The sequence below is a fragment of the Microtus oregoni genome, unplaced genomic scaffold, assembly GCF_018167655.1.
Source record: "Microtus oregoni isolate MIOR12 unplaced genomic scaffold, Mior012 000088F_ref0000325, whole genome shotgun sequence".
NCBI lineage: Eukaryota > Metazoa > Chordata > Mammalia > Rodentia > Cricetidae > Microtus > Microtus oregoni.
In genome coordinates, this window is record NW_024544555.1 from 3449447 (window position 1) to 3473925 (window position 24479).

Genomic DNA, 24479 nt, shown 5'->3' on the forward strand with positions numbered 1-24479 from the left:
AGACAATTGGTAAATGACCTCTGAATGCTTAGTGCATTACATTTGAATGTGATACATTTGTTGGGATCCAGTTCTAATTCAAATTATTCCAGTGTTTCACCCCCTGCATCTGAAAGGTGTCACATAATATATACACAAATATGTGTATTTGTGTATATACATTTGTGTATACACAAAATGTGTATTACCTATATTGTTATAATGAAGCACTAAGTCCACATTACATAACAATTCTGTTAGATTACAAAGTTGTAAAGTGTAAGAAAACCACTGTTGGGAAAAAGACAAAAATTTTATTGTGCTTATTTAACTTGGAAAAAAGATAAATTAGGTATAATTTAGATTTGCTTCATTTTATTCAGTATTTCTCCCAGTCTCTTAATCTATTTTACTTTTTCTGTTTTAATATACATGATACATAGTACTGAGTTTCATAAGGACATTTTTCACACAACTATATGATCTACTTTGACTATGAATGAATGTACTCTGTTTTTGCTTTAATCATTAGAATAATAAACTGTTTAAAACAATTACAACTTAAGTGAAATTTAAGAGTGATCCAACGTTGAACAATGAAAATATGCTCTATGGGTGGTCACAAAATTCACATGTATATTTTGTACACCAGATGAACACCAAACCAGTCAGTACTGCAGGTTATAGACTGAATGAATGCAGATGAAGTGTGAGCTTATGGATGAAGATGGAGTACAAGGCTGTGAGCTGTGCCTTTGTTGAAATAAGGCCAAAAAAGTTTTTCCAGAAGATTGGTTGAGTAGAGCTGCAGCATGGATGGGAATTACCTTGGTTGGAGTTGGTGAAGAGTTCAGTTTATAGACTTCTACTTTATCCATCCACCCATCCATCCTCCCAACTATCTACCCATCCATCCATCTGTCCATCACGCCCCACTGGTTCAACAAATAATTACTTACAATTACATATGTGGGGAAAGTGAAGCTGTAGAACAGACTCAGGAGGTTCCTGCCTCCATGGAACAGAAGTGGGGAGTTTAGTAATAACTGATCAATTACAATGTAAAACTAGATTCAGTTGTCATAGGACCCAGGGAAGGGTTTCTACTTTAGGCAGAAACTAGGAAAGGTCTAGTAAGGAGAAGGGAATCTACATGGGATGGCAATGGAGATGTTTTGTAGAATGGATAACGTGTATCAAGGTCTTGAGGTTAAAAAAAAAAGGTTTCTTGGAAAAACAGTCAATCTAGAGAAACTTTGTGTTCAAGGAGGCCAATGGAATGAGCTCAAGCTGGGATTGCCAAGAGTTTAAGTTTTAGCGAAAATACATGGAGACACATGGAAAGATTATAAGAAGAGGCAGGAGGACAATGTGGAAAATGCAGTTCTATGTTTCAGTGTTCAAAGATGATGTTCTTCTTGACTCCAGCGCTTAAAGTGGTTCTCAACCTTCCTAATGCTGTGACTCTTTAACACAGTTCCTAATGTTGTAGTGACCCCAACCATAAATTATTTTTGTTGCTACTTCATAACGGTGAGCTTGCTACTGTTATGAATAGTAATGTAAATATCTGATATGCATATGGTCCTAGATGACCCTGATAAAAGTGTTCTTTGACCCCTAATGGGGTCACAACCCACAGGTTGAGAACTATTAGCTTAGGATATGGACCAGGGTCAAGGTCAAAATGTTTCCCAGTCAGAACCATTTAACTCTTGCTCTGAAGTTCACTCTCTGTCCCCTGTTGGAGAACACAGCTTTCAAAGAGAAGGAAGATTCAGAGAAGGAAGTCACATTAACAGATGACTTCCAGACTCAGTCATGAAAGTTGTGATCAAGGCTGTAAAATGACAGATGGCACTTGGGCCCCAAGTGGGATAAAGAAAATTACCTCTTAACTTCTGATGCCAATTATTGCATGACAATAAGAAGTTTCATCATATCTTATCAGCAGGGGAGCAGTTTTTTTTAAGATACTAATTACTGAAATACTTAGAAGAACTCTTCATATGAAACAAAGCAGCAGCATGGAGGTCAAATACGAAGCCCCACTATGCATGGTCTATACGCGCCTCCTGTTCTGGGTTCTGCCAACATGTCTACCCACTTCTGATTCTGCATTGTCTCATATTTAGAGTAGTGCTAAAACTATAAACAAGGAATTCTTGTTATACATCGGGCTCGAATGCCCTTGAGAAAGGGTCTCTCTGCCTTCTTGCGAATTCACCTGACATCTAAAAGCCACCGTCTTTGCCAAGCCTCTTGTCAGGAAGGTTCTCCCTGCTAATGCCCTTTTCCAACTCTCCTGTAGATTTTACCTACTTCTGCTTTAATCAGTAGGGCACTATTCTAATGCTCTACAGAGGCAGATGTTAATGGTTAGACTGTTAATGGTTCATCTTGGGAACATGAACCTTTTGATCTTTTAACCTTCATTAAAGAACTGTTGTATTTTGATCAAAAAATAAAAAAAAAGGAAAGAGAGAGAGAGAGAGAGAGAGAGAGAGAGAGATGGAGAGAGAGAGATGTGCGAGGGATTGTATTTTGTCAATGTAGTAGAAAGGCATATGACTCAGAAATTATATGACTTGGCTGTAGCATTAAACTTCAAAGAGAGAAAAACTGGGCCAGGTATGGTGCTTTAAACGCTAGCACTTGGGAGGCAGGGCAGGTAGATCTCTGTGAGTTCAAGGCCAGCCTGGTCTACATAACAGCTTCCAGGTCAGCCAGAGCAACATGGTGAAACTGTCTCAAAATAAATTAAATCAATTTAAAAAGAAAAACCAAACAAACAAAAAATCAAGACGGCTCTTGTTGTTTACTGCTTCAACAATACTGCAAGATTATGAGTTTGCTCTAGGTCTGTGCTTCCAAACTAGAGTATGCATGAGAAAGTACCCATTCCTAGTCACTGGTCTGTCTACAAAATCTACATTTTGTGATTTCCACACAGGGCTCTAACACAACCACTAGCCAGCCTACAGCAAAGGCACAGAGCAATACCCGGAATAAATGGACAGTTCTGTGTGTCTGTGAGGGCAACATTTCCCATAGGAACTTCCTGAAGAAGTAATCATGGTAACTGTACAAGTTCATTGCCGCTGTTCTTCTTTATAATTTAGGCAAAAAGCTGTGCTGAACTGGTGTTTGTAGAGGGGCCATGTTCTACCTGAACTAAATTGGAAACGGGAACCACCTGAAAATCCTATGCCCTGGACTCCTGGTGTGGTAAAAAATCCATTATCCTTGACGAGCACCAAACATCAGCAAAGGGGCAACAGCTCTCTGGATGGCCTTCCTTGATGTTCACACTAGGATAGCAGGAGGGGATCCAAGGAGAATCAACACCACTGAGAGCACATCACTGGACACTCTTCAAGTGGTCATTAGATAAACCCTTTCTGGATTAATGATGAGGAACTAAAGAGAGTTCAAAAACAAATAATAGAGCTGGTGTAAGTTTCAGAGGTGGAGATCAGGGCCCTGATACATGGGTTATCGGTGTTGTTATTGTTTATTATTATTACTTGTCTTCATTATGCAGAGCAGAAATACGAAAAGTTGAACTCACAGGTCACAAACGTACACGTTCCCTGGGGACTCTACAGCTTGTTCTCCATTTCACCCACAACAACCCACTTGACGTGTTTTATTCCCATATACAAGGGCTACATTATAAAGGGAAGCCTAGGCAAACTATTTAACACTAAGAATTTGAAAGGCAGCTATTGAGATGGATACCAAGGGACACAGGGGTTATAAAGAATGAACTACTGGTCACTCTTGAATCAGGTAAAACCAATGATCTTTGCATGCACAAAACAATGTTTTTTTTTTAAAGAACTCATGGACCATGCTCAAAGATACACATGTGATGCAATGAAAAACCAGAAAAACAAACAAAACCAACATCTGTTATAGTTATCTTCAGCCGGGCGGTGGTGGCGCACGCCTTTAATCCTAGCACTCAGGAGGCAGAGACAGGCAGATCTCTGTGAGTTTGAGGCCAACCTGGTCTACAAGAGCTAGTTCCAGGACAGGAACCAAAAGCTACGAAGAAACCCTGTCTCTTAAAATCAAAAAAAAAAAAAAAAAAGTTATCTTCAACAAAGCATATATGAGTTGTGGGTTCTTATTTTCTATTCCTGGCACTGAAGCATTTAAGCATCAAGAGTCATGTAAAGAATGCCTAATCTTTATCACACAATGATAACTATGAAGAATTATATATTTCCAGAGTTTTCTGAAATAATCTGGAAGGTACTTGTGATGGATCACAAAACAGTGTCCTATAGACTCAGCTATTTGAACACTTGGTTCCAGTTGGTGGTGCTGTCTGGGGACATGGTACAGCCTCGCTAGAGGAAGCATGTCACTGGTGGTGGGCTTTCAGAGTGTATAACCGTGTCCTTTTTCCATTTTGTTTTCCCTGCTTTGTTTTTTTGCTCTTGAAGATTTGTTCTCTCTGCTACTTAATCTGCTGCCATGCCTCCTCCACCATGTGAACTCTCCCTCTGGAACTGTAAGCCTAAATAAAATCTCCCTTCCATAAGTTGCCTTTGGCCATGGTATTTTATTACAGCAACAGAAAAGTCACTATTTTCCTATCTACACTCAAGCGGAGTCTGAAGTCATCAGCTGCATTGGCTCTGGGGGACCCTGTTTAGCCACCAAGACTAAGTACCTCAATGTCCTGCAGGCCGGAGTGGTTCGGGTGGCCTGCTCCAGGTCAGCGTGGATCCAGTTGTATTTTTACTACTACTACTACTGTGAGAATTCCATGGAACACTTCCATAGGTATGTGATTGTGGGTTAGAATTTACCCTCTCAGAGTCTCCAAGGTTTTCTGTTTATTTATTTTGGCTTTTCCAATAGCACAGAGTAGACAAACAATACCTATTTCACCTCCTCTACTGTTGTCAGAATGGAGAATTAACAGAAGAGAGGGCAACACAGTACATAGCAAAACACATCTAATCTCAGTCCTATTATATATATATATATATATATATATATATATATATATATATATATAATATAGTTATAGTTATATATACTCCTTTTGGAGTAGCCTATGTTCAAGACAGATTCAAGTTCCTATTTCCTAAGTAGGAGCTACACACAGGAGTGATTTACTCCAAGCAATAGTGTAAGGCAGTTATAGGTGCAAGCAAATCGAGGGCTCCCCTTTTGGCACCACGCTGATTCTTTACCCCAGGCTACTGTACCAAAGTTATTCACGTCTTATGACCAGGGCCTCTTTGTGCCAGGACTCACTTCTCAGATACTGAATCTGACTGTTGCAGAGTTTAAACCGCCAGCCAATTCTCTGCGGTAGGTAACTTTAGGAATCCATTAACTTTCTGCCTCTGCTTATAAACCAGCGCATTAAACCTGCCCCTTATGGCCCAAAAGTGTTAATGCAGCTTCTCAAAAGAATTGACCTTGGGTAGCAAGGGCTTTTAAAGCATAGCAAAACATTTTTCTTCCTTAGGATATAATTATGATTAGAGAAACTAAAAATATAATTATGATTAGAGAAACTAAAAATTTTAAGTGTGAAAGAAATTGAATATGACAAAAGACAGAGGTTAGGAGGAGAACAAAGAAGAAAAAGAGATAAAACAAACCTTTAAAGGAGCTAAGGACAGGAATGAGTGGATCGATTGATGATTCAAATCAGGGTAGAGAAAGAAAACGTAAAATCTGGAGTGGTTTGGCATTTTAGCTTTCTCCTCTAGTCTTTAACATAAAGAATGCCACTTAGCTCCTCTGCCTGAGGCAAGGAAGACAGAGCCAGGTGAAGCCAGAGTCTTCCACAGACTTCTTTCCAGTCACTGGGTCAGCCAGAGACCAGTACTTAACTCCTGTGTGTGCTATAGTCCTCAGGCACCCCAGCTGCTAGGGATGACGGCTGCAGTCCCAAGAAGAGGAAAGGAACACATAAAAAGGACAGAGCATTTTCCAACATCAAGTCTCTTGTGACTTGGACTCAAATCACAAACAGATACTGGTCTGTCAAAGAGATTTCACTCTCCTTTTATGATGCAGATGAAGGCACAGGTGGTTATTTTAGATAAATTCCCATTTGGGCAATTTGATCTCACTCCCTAAAAACACTCTTACCCTTAAGAATAGATCAGGATGGGTAAACTGGATGGATACAATCTTGTTGATATTCTTTCCCAAAGCATATAATTCAAAACAGAGGAAACCCAGTTCTCTAAGTTAGCCCTGTTGACTCATGGGGGTGGGAGTGGGGTGGGCGTGTGTGGGGAGGGGTGGGTGTGGGTGAAGGTGGATTCAGGGAAAGGTAGCAGTGAGGCTCTAAGCATTGAGAGTTTTTGGCCTGCCTCTGAGTGGCTATAGTTTTTTGAGAAAGGCTTAGCACTCCCTGGATTGATCAAGGTGTGTGATCTCCCTGGGTTTCAGGACTCTGTATTATAAGGAAAATACTGTCATTTTCTTGGGGTTCTGATAAGGATTTGGGGATACAGAGGTAACACACTAAAGTCTGCTTGAACACTTAATTCTCAGTGCATGGGAACAATTATTATTCTTATTATCATTCATACTGCAAAGTTCCTGTCATAAACAAGAGTTGAACAAGCATTTTGTTAATCAAAATATAACAGAACTTTCCATAAAGGGGATTTCAGAGTTACTAGACCCCAGCCTGCTGCCGGCCACTGTTCTGTGTTCTTACCAAGGTCAGCCAAGTCTTTCCCTTCTAATCCCACCCTCCCTGGGCAAGTCCCCAAGGTCCTCCCAGGTGTTCTTCCTCTGTAAATAAGCCTTCCTGAGAAGATAGAAATCCACTCTCTTCCAGCAGGAAGTGAGAGTGAGGGCAAGGCTTAAACCTGTCCCACAGACTAGGCAGTGGTGACTCATGCCAGCACTTGAGAGACAAAGGCAGGATGATCTCTGTGAGTCCGAGGCCAATCTGATCTACAAGAGCTAGGTCCGGGACAGGCCCCAAAGCTACCGAGATACCCTGTGTCAAGAAACCAAAAAAGCAAAGCAAATAAACAAAAGACCCTGCCCCATGGAAAAGTCTCTTTACCAGCACATAGATCCGTCTCAAGGGCCCTGGGTGACATTTATGACTTTGAGGCAGAGGGGGAAATCTGCAAATGAAGATGGGCTCTCAGGATCAATGCGGGCTCTTAGCTCAGCGTCCTCCAGGAAATGGCAGTTTGACAGGGAAACACATTCCTGACTCCTGAGCTGGAGCTGATAAACTCTCAAGCAAACTTTCTTCCTTCTGTCATCCAAACACACAAAGGACCCCAGAGGTCTGCTGGATGGAAATGAGAAACTCCATTGAAAATGCAGCCCAGGATGCAGAATACACAATATGTGGGAAGCACTGTTTCATTACCAGTAGTCCTGGGTTTGGCCCTGGTGGATGAAAACAGGAGAAGGAAATGGGTGAAGGAGGCAGGAGCTAGCAGCAGTGTGAACCAGGGCCTGGTGGCTGCTCAGCCATGGGGACTAGAGCATCAAAGGCAGGCGTGTGCATTCTTCTCTCACCAGCGTTCCATATTAGCCGTGTTAAAGACGCAAGTTATCAAAGGCCTTGATGAGTTATGCAGGTTATCAAAGGCTCTGTCCTGGGTTACAGTGCACAGGGGAATGAGCTATAGATGGCTCTTTAATCCCAGCTCCCTGATAACAGTCAGTCTTCCACAGGAGTCTAGACATGGGTAAAGTCAAGTGGATGCTCAGGCAGGGTAAAGAAACACAGAGGGGAAGGAAAATATGAGCCCAGGACAGGGGGAGCTAGGAAAGATTCCTATTCTTTTAGGCCAGCCGGATCAGTCAAGGTCAGACTGGTCATGTGCTCACCTGCTCCATGACACTTGACATATTCCTGTCCAAACTATGCTTTACCTACCTAATGTCATCCTGAAATAAAACCTTTAACATGGAAGCACTGATCAACTACAGTAAGTTCAAAGCCCTACAGAGTTAGCTTAGGGGCACATGCAATGAAAACTACATCACCTGTAACCTGCTACCTTGAGGAAAGTTGAAAAGATGATCTCACTGGACAGTTTCACTTCAAAGATTGTTAAGTGTTAAAAAGAGACTAGTACCAGACCAAGACTTTACCCCTGGTCTAAAAGGGACTTGATGGAAGAAAAAGAAATCCAACCCTGAGTTGGCAACATGGTCCCATTGGTAAAAAGCAATTGCCACCAAGCCTGAAATCCTAAATTCAATCCATGTGGCGGATCAAGGACAGACTCCCTAAAATTGTCCTGACCTCCATATTCCCACTGAGAATATACCACCCAACACACACATACATGAAGAAATAAATGTATTTTTTGATTTTTATTTATTTAGTTCTTTTTTGAGACAGTTTCTCTACATGACCCTAACTGTCCTTGAACTCACTACATAGACGAGGCTGGTCTCGAACCCACAGAGATCTGCCTGTCTCTGAATCCTAAATTCTGAGATTAAAGAGCTGTACTGCCCAGCAATAAATGTGTTTGTGTGTGTGTGTGTGTGTGTGTGTGTGTGTGTGTGTAGAGACAGAGAGAGAGAGAGAGAGAGAGAGAGAGAGAGAGAGAGAGAGAGAGAGAGACTATTGCTGCATTGATACACAGACCAACTCAGCACGAACCAAAATGGACGGATAGAATATGTGTTAACATGGGCCAACAAGACAGCAAGATCAGGACCAAAAATAGAATGTCAGGAACTTCTTAGATGTTAGGCAGTTCCTTAGAGACAGAAGATTATTGGGAGTAACCTTAGAGTCAGAAAGTTGAGGGGACAGGGTAGGGACCAGAATAGAGAATAAGTATAGTTTATCAGTAAATAAGGCATTGCTAGTCAGAGAGAAAGATGAAACATGGCATAGCTCTGTAGGGTATTTAATTGGGGGAAATTGGTAAAGTTGCTCTTTGGACAGACAGAAGCACTAAGTGTCCTTTACAAAACTGCACAGCAGTCAGGGAACTGAAAAGCAAAGACTGCCTTCGCGTCCTGGCCACTAGGTCTAGGTGTGGTTTTAGCCAAGGGATTTAATCTGTCCCTGAGCCTCAGCCTGTTGGCTTTCAAAGAACAGTCATACCTAGAGAGCACAGATAAGATGCTTACCTCATGGGCAACCATGAGCACTAATGGCATCAGGGAGAGTTGGGCAAAGACCGGCTGTAAGCGGAAGTTTGACAGGGACAAGTACGACAGCAGTGACTGTGCTGTGACTTCTACTGTCTCACATTTATTAGATACATGCCAGTCTAAGCTGTGCTGCTCACATTCCTGTCCACTGGAACAAAGCTGGGATCCTCAGGGAGGAGGGAAACTTAGTTGAGAAGATGCCTTAATTAGACAGACCTGTGGGACTTTTTTCTTTTCTTTTTTTCTTTGATTGGTGATTGGTGCAGAAGGGTTCAGCTCACAGTTGGTGGTGACTGGTGATCCAGGAGGTATAAGAAAGACTGATAAACCTGAGCCTCTAGGGAGAGCAAGTTGTTAGCATCCAGGCACACCTTGGCCCTGCCCCTTGGGAGCCTGGCAGTACCCTGAATGTACCCAGGTGCAAATTGCCCTTAAGAGACAAGCCCCGCCTACTCCCAGTCTCTTCTCATTGCTCTTCTGAAGAGGCAAGAAGGTCTCTGCCTCTCTCTCTCTCTCTCTCTCTCTCTCTCTCTTTCTCTCTCTCCCTCCCCCCTCCCTCACTCCCTTCCTCTCTCTGCCCCCTCCCCTTTACAATAAACTCCTCACTCAAGCTCTGTCTGCATGGTGTTTTTGTTTCCTGCCCACCTGAGGCTTCTAGGTTTCACCCACCAAGGTCTCTCTCCTGCCCTTTTACAATGTCTATGACATAAATACCACAGAATGGATGTAGAAGTCAGAGAAGACCTTTTGGGAGTTGGTTCTCTCCTTCCATCATGAGTTCTGGAGATCAAACTCCAATCATCTTCATGCCAGCAAGCACCTTTATCCCTTGAGCCACTCTCTGGTTCAAAATTATGGTTCATAATTATAATTTTGATGCCAAAGCTATGTTAAAAAGCAGGTTAAATGTGCATTTTGAGCTAAGGAAATATCTGAAACAACTCCACTATAAATAGATGGACAAAATAGAATATAATTCTTGTCAAAAATGCACAAAATGTTAAATGCAAGTGTGTATATTAGTTCAGATTTAGGCTGTGTCTTCAGACCTCAGATGATCCAGATTTGTGTGGGTTTTCCTACCTCAAATAATCTACCTAGATTTAGAGTAAGTCTTTCCGCCTCAGATAATCAAATCAAGAAAACTCCTTACAGGTGTGCCTCGCTGCTGGGGTTTGAGTTAGTCCCAGATGTAATCAAATAACAAGCCTTAGCCAACACAATATGTTTATGGTGTTTTGTGTGGACAGAAGAAAGAACTGGAAGAGGAAACATCAGATTGCACACATGGTAATGGCAGTAGAATGGGTTGCAGCAGGCAATATGGGAAATTCTAAAAAGCTCTCTACTCTTAACTACTTACACCATTTAGCCGCAGAATGTACAAGGCACTGTATAACTTATTGAATAAATTATATAGGGAAAAATACAAAATGGATGCAGATCGAAGTGATTGTTATGGTCTGATGTAACACCAAGAACATGAATTTAAAAATGCATAGCATATTGTTGAGGAAAGTCTGACCCCTTAAGAACTAAAGCAAAAGGGAGTGATGTACAAAAGTTCACCATGGTTCAGAACAAGATTCTCAGGGGAGACTCATTAATAAAAACAGAAGGGAGAAAAAGTAACAAAATGATGAGATGCAGTACTAAATAACAATTTTTAGTCAACTGGTCAACAAAATAGACACATAGCAGAAATGGGGACCTTGGATTTAGGTAAATGATATTAATGGACAAACTTGAGTTAACAGCACACTAGAAATCCCTAAGTCCATAGAAAGATGATAAGAGGCTATCGAACAAGGAATCATCAGGAATCAAGAACCATAGATTTGTGGCTCCAGCAAGTGATGTCTTCTCTCTGCTGCTGTGTGGATGAACGGTCGCCACCCTCTTTTATGAAGCAGTTCTCCTCTTTAATTGTTTCTGTCTGACAGCTATGATTGGATCTTTACAGTGTCAGGGAAGCCTAGTGAATTCTCCCCCCATTGCCTTTCAGAGATGTGAAAGTCAGCCAAAATGTAATTTCCAGAAGCGAAATGCAGGCTTCGACTTTGGGATATGTGAGCGGCACCTTCAAATGACAGGCGATTGCGCCCAGCAATTAGCAGAGGCCACAGGGATCCTTTTCCAAGTCTGAGATTATATTTTCAAAATTGGTCAGGGCTTCCTGGGAACTGTGGCTAAAAGCACACAACCACTGACTTATGCAACTCCCTAAAATTGTCCCATGGTGGACACGTTTTATATTAGGCACAGCTTACACTGTCCCAGCTCCCACTAAGGGGAAGTTCCTGGAAGAAAGGGTGCTGGAGAAAAGTAGCCTTTCAAGACCAGAGAGAGAGAGAGAGACAGGCTCAAGCTGCAACTTGACCAGACTTGATTGTTCTGAACAGGAGATCAAAGAGGAGCCCCTTGTACTCTTTGCAGTACAAGAACTTAAGTGATGGGTCTGAGCCAGGGCCGTCTGACAGAGGTAGGAAGAAGGGCCTTACAGAAAATGATTGTTGCTCCCAAAAGACTTCTGTGAACCTAAATTCTGGATGCAGTAGACAACCAACAAATATTGGTTCCTTTAAAAACAAGAACCCACATCTCAGGATGAAAATTGTCAATATTGTTGTCTACATGCCTCCCCTTTCCTCTGTTCTCAAAAATGTTTGACTTTTTGCCTCTCCCATACCTTTTTTTCTAAAAAAAAAAAAATTAAAGTTTGGTTCAGCCCTGTCTTAATTATTTTATAGTAAAGACCACAGCATAATTCTCATAAAGGAGCTTAGGGTGGGAAGGCAGGCCATGTTTCCTCTAGTCCTTTCTTGTTACACAAAACAGATTATGGTCACGAGTAATTCTCTTGGTCACAGCCTTCCATCTGGCTGAAAAACCTATATACCCACAGCCCTGCTTAAACGACCAAGGGGCCTATTAAAGCAGCAGCTATTTTGACTCACCAACCCCAATCTCCCTCAAGTTATATAGACAGAGAAAATTACAAAGGCCTTGAGAACAAGGAAGGTCTGAACTGAAATGAACTCTTGAAGAGAAAATCCAAATGAGGCCCCACTTAACAATCGGAAGTTGTAGCAAAGCTTTCCCCATCTTCAACCAATTTCTCGGGTTTTAGGAACAAGTAGCACTTTCTGGAATTCATTCAAAACTGCCCTCCATTGTCCAAGAACACGTTAACAGAAGACAATCGAACTTTACCCTTATTCTCAAAGCCATGAAGCTGTGCTCCCTTCTTCCTGGTCAATTCTTAGCATTCTATGTTCCTACAACCTGGGAGAACAACCTTTTGGAATTGTTCTGTTCATTTGTGACATAGAAATGTTTCAGATTCAAGTTAACAGTGGCCAAAGTTCTAATGCCCAGCAAAGGACAAAAGATAGACACTGTGAACTATATTAAATTGTGCCTAAAAATATAGCCAAGTACTTCAGACAAGTATCTGTCAGCACTCCCCACCCCAGTCCTCCTAAGTCTTCCTCTTTTCTTCCTTATCTCATTCCCAAGGACAGCCCAAGTGAAGCCTTGTTTAGATAGCAGGGAACCACACAGATATGGCCTCTTTATCCCTGAGAAGATAGTCAAGTGGCCTTTTCTCATTGCTATTAATTTTTACATTAGTAATAGACATCCATGGCATTTTCATATACATACATCAGTGTGCTTTGTTCTAATTTATCCCCTCCCCCCACAACTCTACCTGTGCTCCTTGGCTTCCTCTATCTGTTTCCCTTCCTCAAATAGTCTCCCATTCTATCTTCATATTCAATCCTGTTTCCTTGCTGCCCTCAAACCAATTAACCTGGGAGAGCACATTAGTTCAAAGCCAAGGTCCAGTGTGATGTTTTATTCACTCATGCAACTATTCCTTTGTTTGATGTTTAAGTGTGTCCTGTTTAAAGGTCTAGTGGTACAATAGTAAACAACATCAACAAAAAAATCAGCCACTAGGGTGACTAAAAGGGGAAAGAACAAAGAACTATGCTGTGGGAGCTCTTTTGACTAATAACCTTTAAGATACCAGCCCACTTGGGTGTGGTCGCTTATAATATAAATGCAGCTGTAGAGCACGTGCTTGCTCTCTCTATTCTGGCTCTCACTTCTGGCTGCTAGACTTTGTTCCTGTTCCCAGTTAGTGGAACGGACTGTGATCTAGGACAGTGATCTGTGAATCTCCCCTAAATAAATAACCCTTTGTCGTATATAATTCTTAACTAGTGTGGGATTATTTTGTAATTTCCATTATCATCTGGCACCTGAAATGTGGGGACCAGTCCACACTTTTTGGGATCGGTCCACGAGCCACGTGGTGCATTGGGCACAGTCACTCCCGTCTGTGAATCTAGCTGCCTCTCAGAGGCAACAAGCTACTACTCAGTGCTCCCCAGCTAACAACCCACATGCTGCCTCTCTGTGCACTACACAAGAGCCCTCACACTGCCGCCTGTGATCCCCATGGTGCACATAGTATGCAACTTGCACTGATAAAAAAAATGTTGGGTTTTCTCTTTATCCTGGGCCCTAACTCTCAGAATCATCTGATTGCCTTAATAACTGTTCTTAATTTGGTAAACAAAGTGTATTTTTTCAGTACCTAAGTAAGCAACGCATGTTGGTCACTGCTACTAGCATCTTTCTGCCACATGGCTGCAAATGTAACACCTGCTGGCCAATAACAATTATTACACCTACTCGAATTCATTATAATTGCCTTATGATAGGTAAGATCTGAGAAACTACAAAAAATTACTGATAACATCCAGGAGTTCAATAATTATTTTGTTTATACTATGGAAGGTATTCTGCAAGGTTTACACAATCTTTCTTCTTCATCCCTTTAATTGGTTCTAGAAATTAGTTTTGTTTTCAGTATTATCTCATTAAAAATGGCTCAGTACTATGGAGAGGAATAGCATCAATTTGACAAATTTATCTGAAAGAATTTGTGCTGTTTAATTTAATTATCAGAATTTGTTGACAAGTTATGGATAAGATATCTCTCCAGGAAGGTAATATGCACACAGTCAAAATTATGTTCAATGATGAGACATTATCTTTACTGGACAAGTTTTATACGTTGGAATCCTCAGTGAGGGCATTAGAACAGAACACTGGATAGGAGATTCAGATTTTTAAAAAGTAGTAAAGATATCTGAAAAGATTGAGGAATTTATTGAAATTGATGAGCAGGGACAGAAGATACAAGAACAGGATTTAGTCTCATCAGTACATGCAAGACAATGGTATGACTTACACAGAGTTTCAACTGCATATTTGGCAATTTTCTCAGAAAGAACATCTGACACAAAGTACCCCAAGGTAGTCAACAAATATACATGGGAACCAATATGTATGAGCAATCTAAATGAAATAAAACTAGCCATAATTTCTTATGTGGGCTTCAAGCAATAAGGCTACCACACACAGTTGGCTTCAATTAATCTCAGCAGTAATAGAAAATAGACCTCAGCATCTTTGGAAGTGCTATTGGAGAGGAGAGGCAAACATTTTAGAGCAACAGGGGATCAAATTCTTTGTGAATTCTCTGATCTTCAGGAACAGGCTCGCTATGACAAATGCATTTTGTCCCTATGTAGCACAGCAGCTTTAAATGCCTGGGACAGGATTTCTGAACCAAGAAAGAGGATTGATTCATATATTAGGGTTAAACAGGACCAGAGATAACCCTTTACTGGCTTCTTACAAAGATTAACTAAGACTGTACAAGTAGGAGTGATAGACCCTGAAGCTAGACATGTACTAATTGAATCCATAGATTTTGAAAATGCCAACTTAGAATATAAGAAGATCCTTGAGACTTTAAAGGTCATATCAGCACCCATAGATGAATGGAACTTGCATGCAATGAGTGTTGAAACATTTGACTATAGTACTGAGGCATGGGTAGGAGAAGTGATTTCCAATGGTTTGAGAAGACACCAAAATTCCAAGTGTTTTCATTGTGGTAGAACAGGACATCTAAGAAGTGACTGTAGGCAAGGAATTCCTAGAAATAATGTCTCCTCTAGGAATGGCAAGAATAGAAGGACCCAGCCTTCTGGTATATATAAGAGGTGTGGCAAAGGCCAACATTGAACTAATGAATGTAAGTTGACAAGAGACAGACAAGGCAACCGGTACCACCAGGAAACTCCTTGGGGGTCTCTAGCCAGCCCCAATGTTAAACAAGGTCCAGTCATTCCCAGTCACAATGAAGAACATGTCTCACCAGCAAAATTAAACAATCCAGTAACTAGTGTAAAAAACCATACTGTTCTGGATGATGGAATAGACATGGAGGATAAATAAAAAACTCCAATAGGAAATAGGAAACATATATTTTGGAAGACTTCTATAAATGATCAAAGACCAAAGCTGAGAGTACGTATAAATGACATTGTAATTGAGGGTTATTAGACACAGGTGCAGACATGAGTATCATTACTCCAAAATCTTGGCATCCAGAGTGACCTCTTCAAGAGGCAGATATTCAGTTCCTAGGAATTGGAACCCTATCTCAAGTAAAACAAAGCATGAGGTGGGTTGAATGCATAGGACTAGAAGGACAGAAAGGAAGGCTGAGGCCATGTGTAGCTAATATTACAGTGAATATATGGGGCTGTGACCTATTACAGCAATGGAATACCCAGGTTAATATTCCTTCAGTCCTCAAAACTCATGTTTCTGGGACGGACATTATAAGATATTATAAACAAAGGTCACCAGCCATTCAGGCTGTATAATAACACAAAGAAATTAACAAAGGTACTAACGACCTTGCTTTTAAAATCGTTAACTGGGAAATTCATATGGGTTAAACAATTTTTAACCAAAGATAAACTGCAGGCTTGAACAGCTGGTACGGGAGCAATTAGATGCTCACCATATGGAAGAATCAACCAGCTCTTGGAATTCTTCTGAATTTGTTGTCAAAAAATCTGGAAAATGGGGAATGGTGACAGATCTAAGAGCTGTTAACAAAGTTATTCAACCTATGGGCCCTCTACAGCCTGGAATTCCTCTGTCTTCTCTATTGCCAAAAGGATGACCTCTTATAGTTATTGATTTAAAGGATTGTTTCTTCACTATATCTTTACAAGAAAAGGACTGAGAAAAATTTGCTTTCACAATGCCTACTTATAATAATTCTTAGCCTACTAGGAAATACCAGTGAACTATTCTCCCACAGGGAATGCTCAGTAGTCCCACCCTTTGCCAATACTTTGTAAATCAGCCATTGGAAATAATATGCACACAATTTGTAAGTCTATAATTTACCCATTACATGGTTGACATTTGTTATTTGACTCAAATGCAGATACTTTAGAAAGAATGCTTGAATAAGTAAAAAAAGTTTTGCCTAAATGGAGATTATAAATTGCTCCTAATAATACAAAGAGGAGATTCTGTCAATTACCTGGGTTACAAAATAGGTTTACAGAAAATTAGAACACAAAAGGCACAAATTAGGAAAGACTGATTGCAGGCTCTTAATGACTTTCAAGGATTGTTAAGAGACATTTCCAGTCTATGACCAACTGTTGGAATAACACCTGATCTAATAGTTCATTTAAACAAAACCTTAAATGGTGACAAAGACTTAAATAGTCCTAAGGAATTAACAGCTGAGGCAGAAAAAGAATTGATGGTCTTTGAAGAGAAATTATAGGAGGCATGTGTAGTTATAGTGAATCCAAATCTTAAATGTATTCTAGTCATATTGCCTTCCAAAATTTCCCCTAGAGGAATTTTAATGCAGAGGGAAGATATTATGTTAGAATGGGTATTTTTACCACATAAACCAAGTAAAAATCTAAAAACTTATGTAGAAAAAGTCCCTGAATTAATTAAGAAAAAGTCCCTGAATTTAATCATTAAAAATGAAATCTGAGACTTTGTCAACTAGCAAGTATAGACCTAGCAAAGATTATAGTTTCTTTTACTGCTGATAAAATTTTAAAAATTATGGGAAGACAATGAACCATGGCAAAGAGCTTGTGCTAATTTTTTTAAGGAAAAGTGATAGAATTAACCTTATAAAGAAAACTACTTGGATTCTTACTCAAATTGTACATGATGCACCCACCAATAACTGGAGTCCATACCTTGTATACTGATGCAAATAAATCAGGAAAGGCAGGTTACAAATCTGAAGAATTAAGTAATATGAAACAAGGCCCTTTTAATTCTGTCCAAAAGGCAGAATTATATGCCATTCTCATGGTACTAAGGGATTTTAAGGAACCCCTCAATATAGTTACTGATTCATAATATAGAGAAAGAGTTGTCTTGCATATTAATACTGCTGAATTTATACCAGATAAAAGAGAATTGACTTCATTATTCATTCAGGTTCAAGATATTATAAGGAATAGGCTTTATTCCATATATATATATATATATATATATATATATATATATATATCACATTGGATCTCATACACCAATCACAGCAATACATTTTCATGTAGTGTACAAATATCCCCCAACAAAGGGCCTTGCTCCATCAATTACCATAGGCCTTTGGCTTTCTGAGCCTGCACTCCCTCATCTCTGAAGTAAGGTCAAGAGTAACTATATCCCAGGCAGCCTTCCAGATTGGAATATGATTCCATCTCTAAATTCATGCTCTGGCATGGTATCGTTTCTTATAAAGAATGATTCTTGTCACAAGCTAAGCTTTCAAATGTTCAAGTTCTCTGCCTTTGACCTTCACCCTGTGTGACTTTGAGGGCTGCAGGTCTGATGGAAAGGGCTGGCAAGGGTGGCTGCTGAGACTTGGCTCCTGGGTTTGTGGATCACTTTCTCTTCTTCCCAGGATCTTTAAATGTACCTCCCTCTCTCCGTGTGTGTGTGCACGCGCAGGGATGGCGGTGTGATTTTATTTTTTTTAATTCATACTGGATTAAGATAGGCTCTTAATGGCATCGTTTAACTTGATTCATTCTCTCTTTATAAAGATCCCCTCTCTAGGCCGGGCAATGGTGGCGCACGCCTTTAATCCCAGCACTCGGGAGGCAGAGGTAGGCGGATCTCTGTGAGTTCGAGACCAGCCTGGTCTACAGAGCTAGTTCCAGGACAGGCTCCAAAACCACAGAGAAACCCTTTCTCGAAAAACCAAAAAAAAAAAAAAAAACGATCCCCTCTCTAAACACAGACATATTTTAAGGACTGGTGGTCAGGAAGCCAATGTATGGATCTGGTTAGTGATGGTTTAGTTTCTAATATTCTCTTCTCCCCTACCTAAAAAAATGTGTGAGGGAAATTCACAAAAATCAGCAAGGAGGAATGCCACTTGAAAAAAAAAAATAGAGGCCAGGTGTGGTGATTCATACCTTTCATCCCTGCAGAGACAGAGGCAGGAGGATCTCTATGAACAGGAGCCCAGCCTATTTACAAGAAAGTTTCAGGACAGGTAGGGATGTTACAAAAAGAAACACTGTCTCAAAAACAAAAACAAACAAACAAAAAAAAAAACCCCAAAAAACAAAATCAAATTCCCATTGTCAAGAGACACTTCTCACTGGTAAGTCTTCTAGTTCAGGGGGAAGCAGCCTTGGGGATAGAAGTGAGGCCCACCTCCCTGCCAAGCTGTGCCTGTCAGAAGACAAGTTAGGACTGGGCTCTGAGCGGGAAGGCTGAAGGTTTCTGGATGTGAATCAGTGATTGTTAGTCACCAAATTGCTGCTTCTAGTACTTCTTGTTTTACTTATGCCTCATGGGAAACAAGAAGGGGTACGGTGTGAACCTGAAGAAAGACAAAGTTTTATGTCTCCAGGAAAGTGAGATTTTCTTAACTATAGGATGTAAAGTGGCTACCAGACCCATGCCTTTAATCCCAGCACCCTGGAGGCAGAGACAGGCTGATCTCTGTGAGTTCAAGGCCAGCCTGTTCTACAGAGTTCCAGGACAGGATCCAAATTACAGAGAAACCCTGTCTCAAAAAAAACCATAAAAAAAAAAAAAGAATGTGAGTTCTGAGTCCGAGAGAGAAACTTGAATTTGAATTTCAATCACTTGAGGTTTATGTGAACCAAAGGCTTAATCTTTGCATGTTTTCACTGACAAAATGGAAGATCTCTGCTGGGGTTCTATCTAACAAGCTGTTTTCAGGATTAAGTGAGATACTAAATGAAATCAATTAATCTAAGGCATGGCAAATACCAAATCTTCTTGTAAAACTTCTTCCCCTTAAATTATTCTCAGTAGATTTCCTGTGACATCTTCACATAGCGAGTAGTCAAAAACTATTATTAGCTCAACAACAGAAAAATATCAAAATGTTTCTATTGCATTATTATGAAGTCACCATCATAATACACATAGTACTAAAAGCAAATGATTTCTATGTTCTAGGCCCATGAATACACTGACCTGCCAGGCTTTACTTTTTCCTGCTGAGCAAAGGGATCCAGCGACTGCTATTACAACAAGAATGATCCGCTTTGAAATGTCTTTCTTCAACTCACGTGTGCAGTCACTGGGGGCAGGCCCCATTTCCTACCATTCTCTGCTTCATCTTTCAGTAGGATGTGCGAAGGTGAGAGATCTCTCCTGTCACCATTGAGACACCTGAGGTAAGGCTGCCCCTTCGTGACAGATTGGATTCCCTTGAACTACAAGCCTAACTCAAGATTTTCCTTCCTTACTATGCCCTTTTCAAATATTTTGTTACAACAATGAAAACAGTAGCGAAAATAGAGACTTATTGCCACTCCGTGGTGTGTATTGCCACTCCGTGGTGAGAGCTGACATGAGCTCCTTCAAACGTGCTTTAACGAACCACACTCTGAAACAAGGAAGTGTGATGGCTGATCTAAACTACTAAATTTGCTGGGCTTTAAAATTTTCTTACTGACTTTCTGCCCTGTCAGGACGTAAGGAAGGGTGAAGTTCTAGCTTCAGGCTGTTGCTGTCATGGAGCCGCCAGCTGTCATCCATCCCCTGAAGACATGGACTGTGAACCCAACTCTGAACCAAAAGACATCCCTCCTCCTCTGTCAGGCGTTTGGTTACAGCGGTGAACCAACCTAACAATATGCGAGGTTTACCAAAGAGGTTTGCCAAGAGAAACTTCAAATCCAAGCCCTAAGAAAGAGGGCAATCGCCATGGGCTGGAACTCTGAAAATCTATGAGAACACATAAGCAACCCTAAAAGCCTTCTATGTGAATATTCAACTCTAATACAAGAATGAGGAGGAGGAGGAGGAGGAGGAGAAGAAAGAGGAGGAGAAGGAGGAGGAGGAGGAGCAATAAGCTACTTCCTAGTCAGTATTTCTAAAATAGCAAATTCATGGTGCATGTGCTAATGAGACCAATAGCTGCTAATAATTCTAAGGATTATGTGGTCGATGCACAAAAGCAGACAGAGGCATCCGTTAAGATTTATGTTTGCATTCAGGTTCAAAGAGTCATGGTGACAATTTCCTTTATTTGAAAGAAGAGTTATTGGTCTGAATGAATTCTTTCAGTTGTTAATAGTGAGAGAAATGATGTGTTCGTTCACAACTGAAACATGCTTGGAAGGAGTGCACGGATTTTGGGAGTGGGCAGGGCCAGAGAAGAAGAAAGTGTAAATGATGGAAGGCTTCCAGGTACATTTGCCTATGGTAGGCCCTGGACCACAGTCACTCGCCTATTCGACTACAGTGATGTCGTGTTTCTGTTGGCTCAGTGAGCCAGTTTCTTACATTCAGACCTTATCTTTAAGTCTTAAGAATGAATATTCTCGAAAGTTGTCAGTGAGAAAGAGACTGGTGTTCAGGAGCAAAAGGCACATTCTTTCGGGTCATTTTCTCTATTTAAAGTAATGTTACAAGTCAGTCTCAAATGTATCTATTCATTCAGCATTGTTTGTGAGGCTCCTTTTCCTTAAACAGAGGACCCAATATGTGCCGGTCATAGATTTGAGTGCAGAGCCTTCACTGGTAGCCTCACAGAGAGCCCAGGGCATTACTGGGCTTTTGAGAGGCGGCTGTTTCCATTGGACAGCAGCCATCATATTTAAAATATCAGTATGGGCAGCCAAAAAGGCTTGGGCGAGCACAGGCTCAGAGCTGTTTTCTGTTTGCTTGTTTGTTTGACTAGTCTGGATTTGTGGCAATCGTCGCCTTTGTGTCTTTATCAATGGCAGCCTTCAGTGAAGGAGGCACCATGACAGCAAATGAATCTTGGCATCACTTTAATAATGTTGGTTTTCATTAACCCAAAGCTTTGCTGTAGAAAGGGCCTATCACTCATTACCACCCCCACCCCCGCTGTTGTTTGTTGTAGTCTATTCTTTAAGTCCACTCCCTAAATAAGAAAACCTGAGGCCTTAAGGGTAAAAAGCATTCAGAGTCCCTTCTATCCAACACAGATGTTGGCTTCTCCTGCTGAGCCGAAGCCAACAACTCTCATGCATTCCCCTGCTCGAGCTTCCCTCACAGGAGCAGTTAATAACTTCTAAGTGCCTGTGGAACAGGGGAGGAAGGGCTGCCCCCCCTCTGAGTCATTTGCATTAGCAGCGACCTTGGGGATCAGAGAGTGCAAAGATCTGTTTATCAGTGCAGATTCTGAGGCTGTCTAGAGTCTCAGGTAAATGAGAGGCAAGGGCAGGGCTGAGGACACTCCCTTCAGGGTTCTGTTGCTCTGTGGTCAGAAAAGAGCTTGCTTGCTTCCCTAAGGGATGCCTCTCTTCAGATAAAATCTGGGCTGTGGCTATAGTAGTTCAGCGTAGAGTTAAAGTGAGTGTATAAGATGTATAAGATCCTGGATATTATTATCAGGGGAAAGAATTCTCTCTTATCCTACATGTCTTATTGTCTAGTACTTCTATGGCAGAGGAAAAAAAAGTAAGCTGTGAGAAATTTGTCTTTGAGTTCCAGATGTCCCAAAAAAGTTCTTGGGCCATTCTATTATGGAGCTTACAAGCGGCTTAGAGTGCTGGGTGGGTCTCTGCTTGGCTGAATGGGAAAAAGAGCCTGGCTTCTTCTGTCTGGGAAAAGGACAGGGCCAGAGAATGAGAAGGGGTCGCAGGCCCAGGTCTGCAGTTAAGCAAGGCAGGAAAAAACAAAAACAAAGACAAAACAAAAAACCAACCAACAAACAAACAACAACAAAAACCAGCATCTGCTTTCCATCCTGAACTGCTACGTGCTCCTGGGCAAAAGCCAGAAGGAAACTCAGAGGCCTGAAAGAACTGCCTTAGACGGGTAGACGCTCCTTTCTTCCTCCAATGGTGAAGCTACACACTTGGCCAGCACCTCCTCACCCCACCCCCTCCTGCAAATATTGGCTGCTTGAGCTACCAGGTGTAGAGAATTAGGGGTGGGGAGTAGGCAATTGTCTCCAAGGAACTCCTGCTTTTTGCTTAGGTAACAGTCTTGTCTCTGGATGGAACAAACCCAGGATCTTTCTTTTAACCCACGTGACTTTAGTAAAATTAGGAAATCTCTCTGATCCTTTCTCCAGAGCGCACAGTAGTGACATGTAACTGTATGTCCAAGCTGCAGTGAGCTAAATGAATTGATCCACGCAGCTTGTGGTGGGGTATGGGGGGGTAATTCCATTAGATTGGGCTCAGTCACTCGATGATCTATAATAGCTCCATTGTGCTTGAGCTTCATCTTGCTAACCAGAGCTCTAGTTCAGAGGATGGCCTTCTCAGGGGAAGGCATATTTTTACTCCACGAAGGGATTCAGTTCAAAATAAGAGCCAGGTGGAAGGACTCATCTTATTTCACCAGATGAGCTCTTATTTTGGAGGGAACTCTATGTCGTATGTTGGCACAGACATATGCTGAGATTGATTTGATGAAAGAGAAACTTATAGAAGACCCTTTTACACTTGTTTCTCAGTGGCCTGAGGGAAGGTGGAGGACAGGTGAAGCTGTGTGGGAACCTGATGAAGGCTGGGTATAGGGGTGGTGGTTTCTGCTCACCTATTACCATCACCTCGGAGGGAGGATAGTCCCCATCTTTTTCGTCCCTTCTGATTAAAAGCAGGGGCTGGATCAAACAGGCACATTTGTACCCTAGGGACACATCCCCACTGTAGTTAACACGTTGCAGCTTTTACGCGTAATAAGCAGATACAAATGGTCGTATAAAACATGCCAAGAGCGAAAGAACAAAGAGCCATATAGGATACAAAGGGGGTTTTGTTCTTTCTCAAATTTAATCAAGTTTTTCTAATTTAGGAAGAAAGTGGTAGAGAAAAGGCCACTACGAGTGGAGTTGTGAACAGCCCGCTGGAAAGGCGGAGCCTCCCTATGTCACTCTAGATTGAAACTGAACAGGACTGGAAACAGCACGGTGCAAACGTATTTGGGAATTTCTGGATCTGTCCAAAGGCAGTCTGGTGGCTTCTTGTCTGACTGTCAGAAAAGAATGACAGGCACAATTCTACAGACTTGTAATATAACTAAGGCAAGAAAATTATTAATGTTTTATATTGTTTTATAATCATTTTTATTCTTTTCTGTTTGAAAACTTGTTTTAAAAGTTTCCGAAGGGAATCTCTTTACAAACCAGACATTTGTCAAATGTTCCTTTATTAATGGTCACACTCTGAAATAAACAAACTGGTGTTTACTGTCTTGAACACCTCCGGGTTCACAGACCACGTTCAGGGGTCACAGCTCATTGACCCTCCTATCAGCCCAGTGGGGTGAAAAGAGACAATTTTTATATACCAGCTGGTGGGTGAACCAAGTAAGCTTCAAATTCTTTTAAGAAATCTCTGGAATTCCCCCAAGTATATTTTGCTGGTTTGGCCACAGCAACTGGCACTCCAAGCTCTTAGTACACCTGGGGGCATGTTGATTATACTTCAGAAAGAATAGCCTGGTTGGGAATCATGGCATACCTGCTTAGAGCATAGAGGAACAGAACAGATATTTCTGGCATGACCTGAGTCAACATTTCCACAATCAGTTAGCTCAAATGCTTCCCATTCCTGCTTTTCACTCTGGAATTCCCCTTCGAAGACTCCTTACTTGGATAGGCTGGCTTCTTCTTTTGGTCTCCACACTCTTAATTCTCTACCTCCTGATATTTTCTTCCCATTAAGTGACACCTTCTGAAGCACAAGGGATTCACAGATGTGGGGTGCAGATTGTATTGCCCCCTTCCTCAAAGCCAAGTCTAGGCCCCCCACTCCAAAAGCCACAGGCACTCCTTCAGTTCACTGGACCCTTTTATTTCTTAAAAAAAAAAAAAAAAAAAAAAAAAAAGTTCTTGCCTTTGAACCTATGGCCTGACAATATCCCCGTTTCCAGCAAGATCTCAGAGTTCAGGCTCTATGCCCTAGATGGAGACTGCCAGTCATTATGTCACTCAGAAATGTCTGCGGATCCCACAGGTAACT

At 41.3% G+C, this 24479-nt stretch overlaps 1 protein-coding gene across 3 annotated transcripts in view; it reads right to left on the bottom strand.

Annotated features, from left to right (window-relative positions):
• Nucleotides 1–24479, bottom strand: part of LOC121442262 (dihydropyrimidinase-related protein 3-like) — a 111204-nt gene that overhangs the window by 36203 nt on the left and 50522 nt on the right. The gene's annotated exons all lie outside the window — the stretch shown is intronic.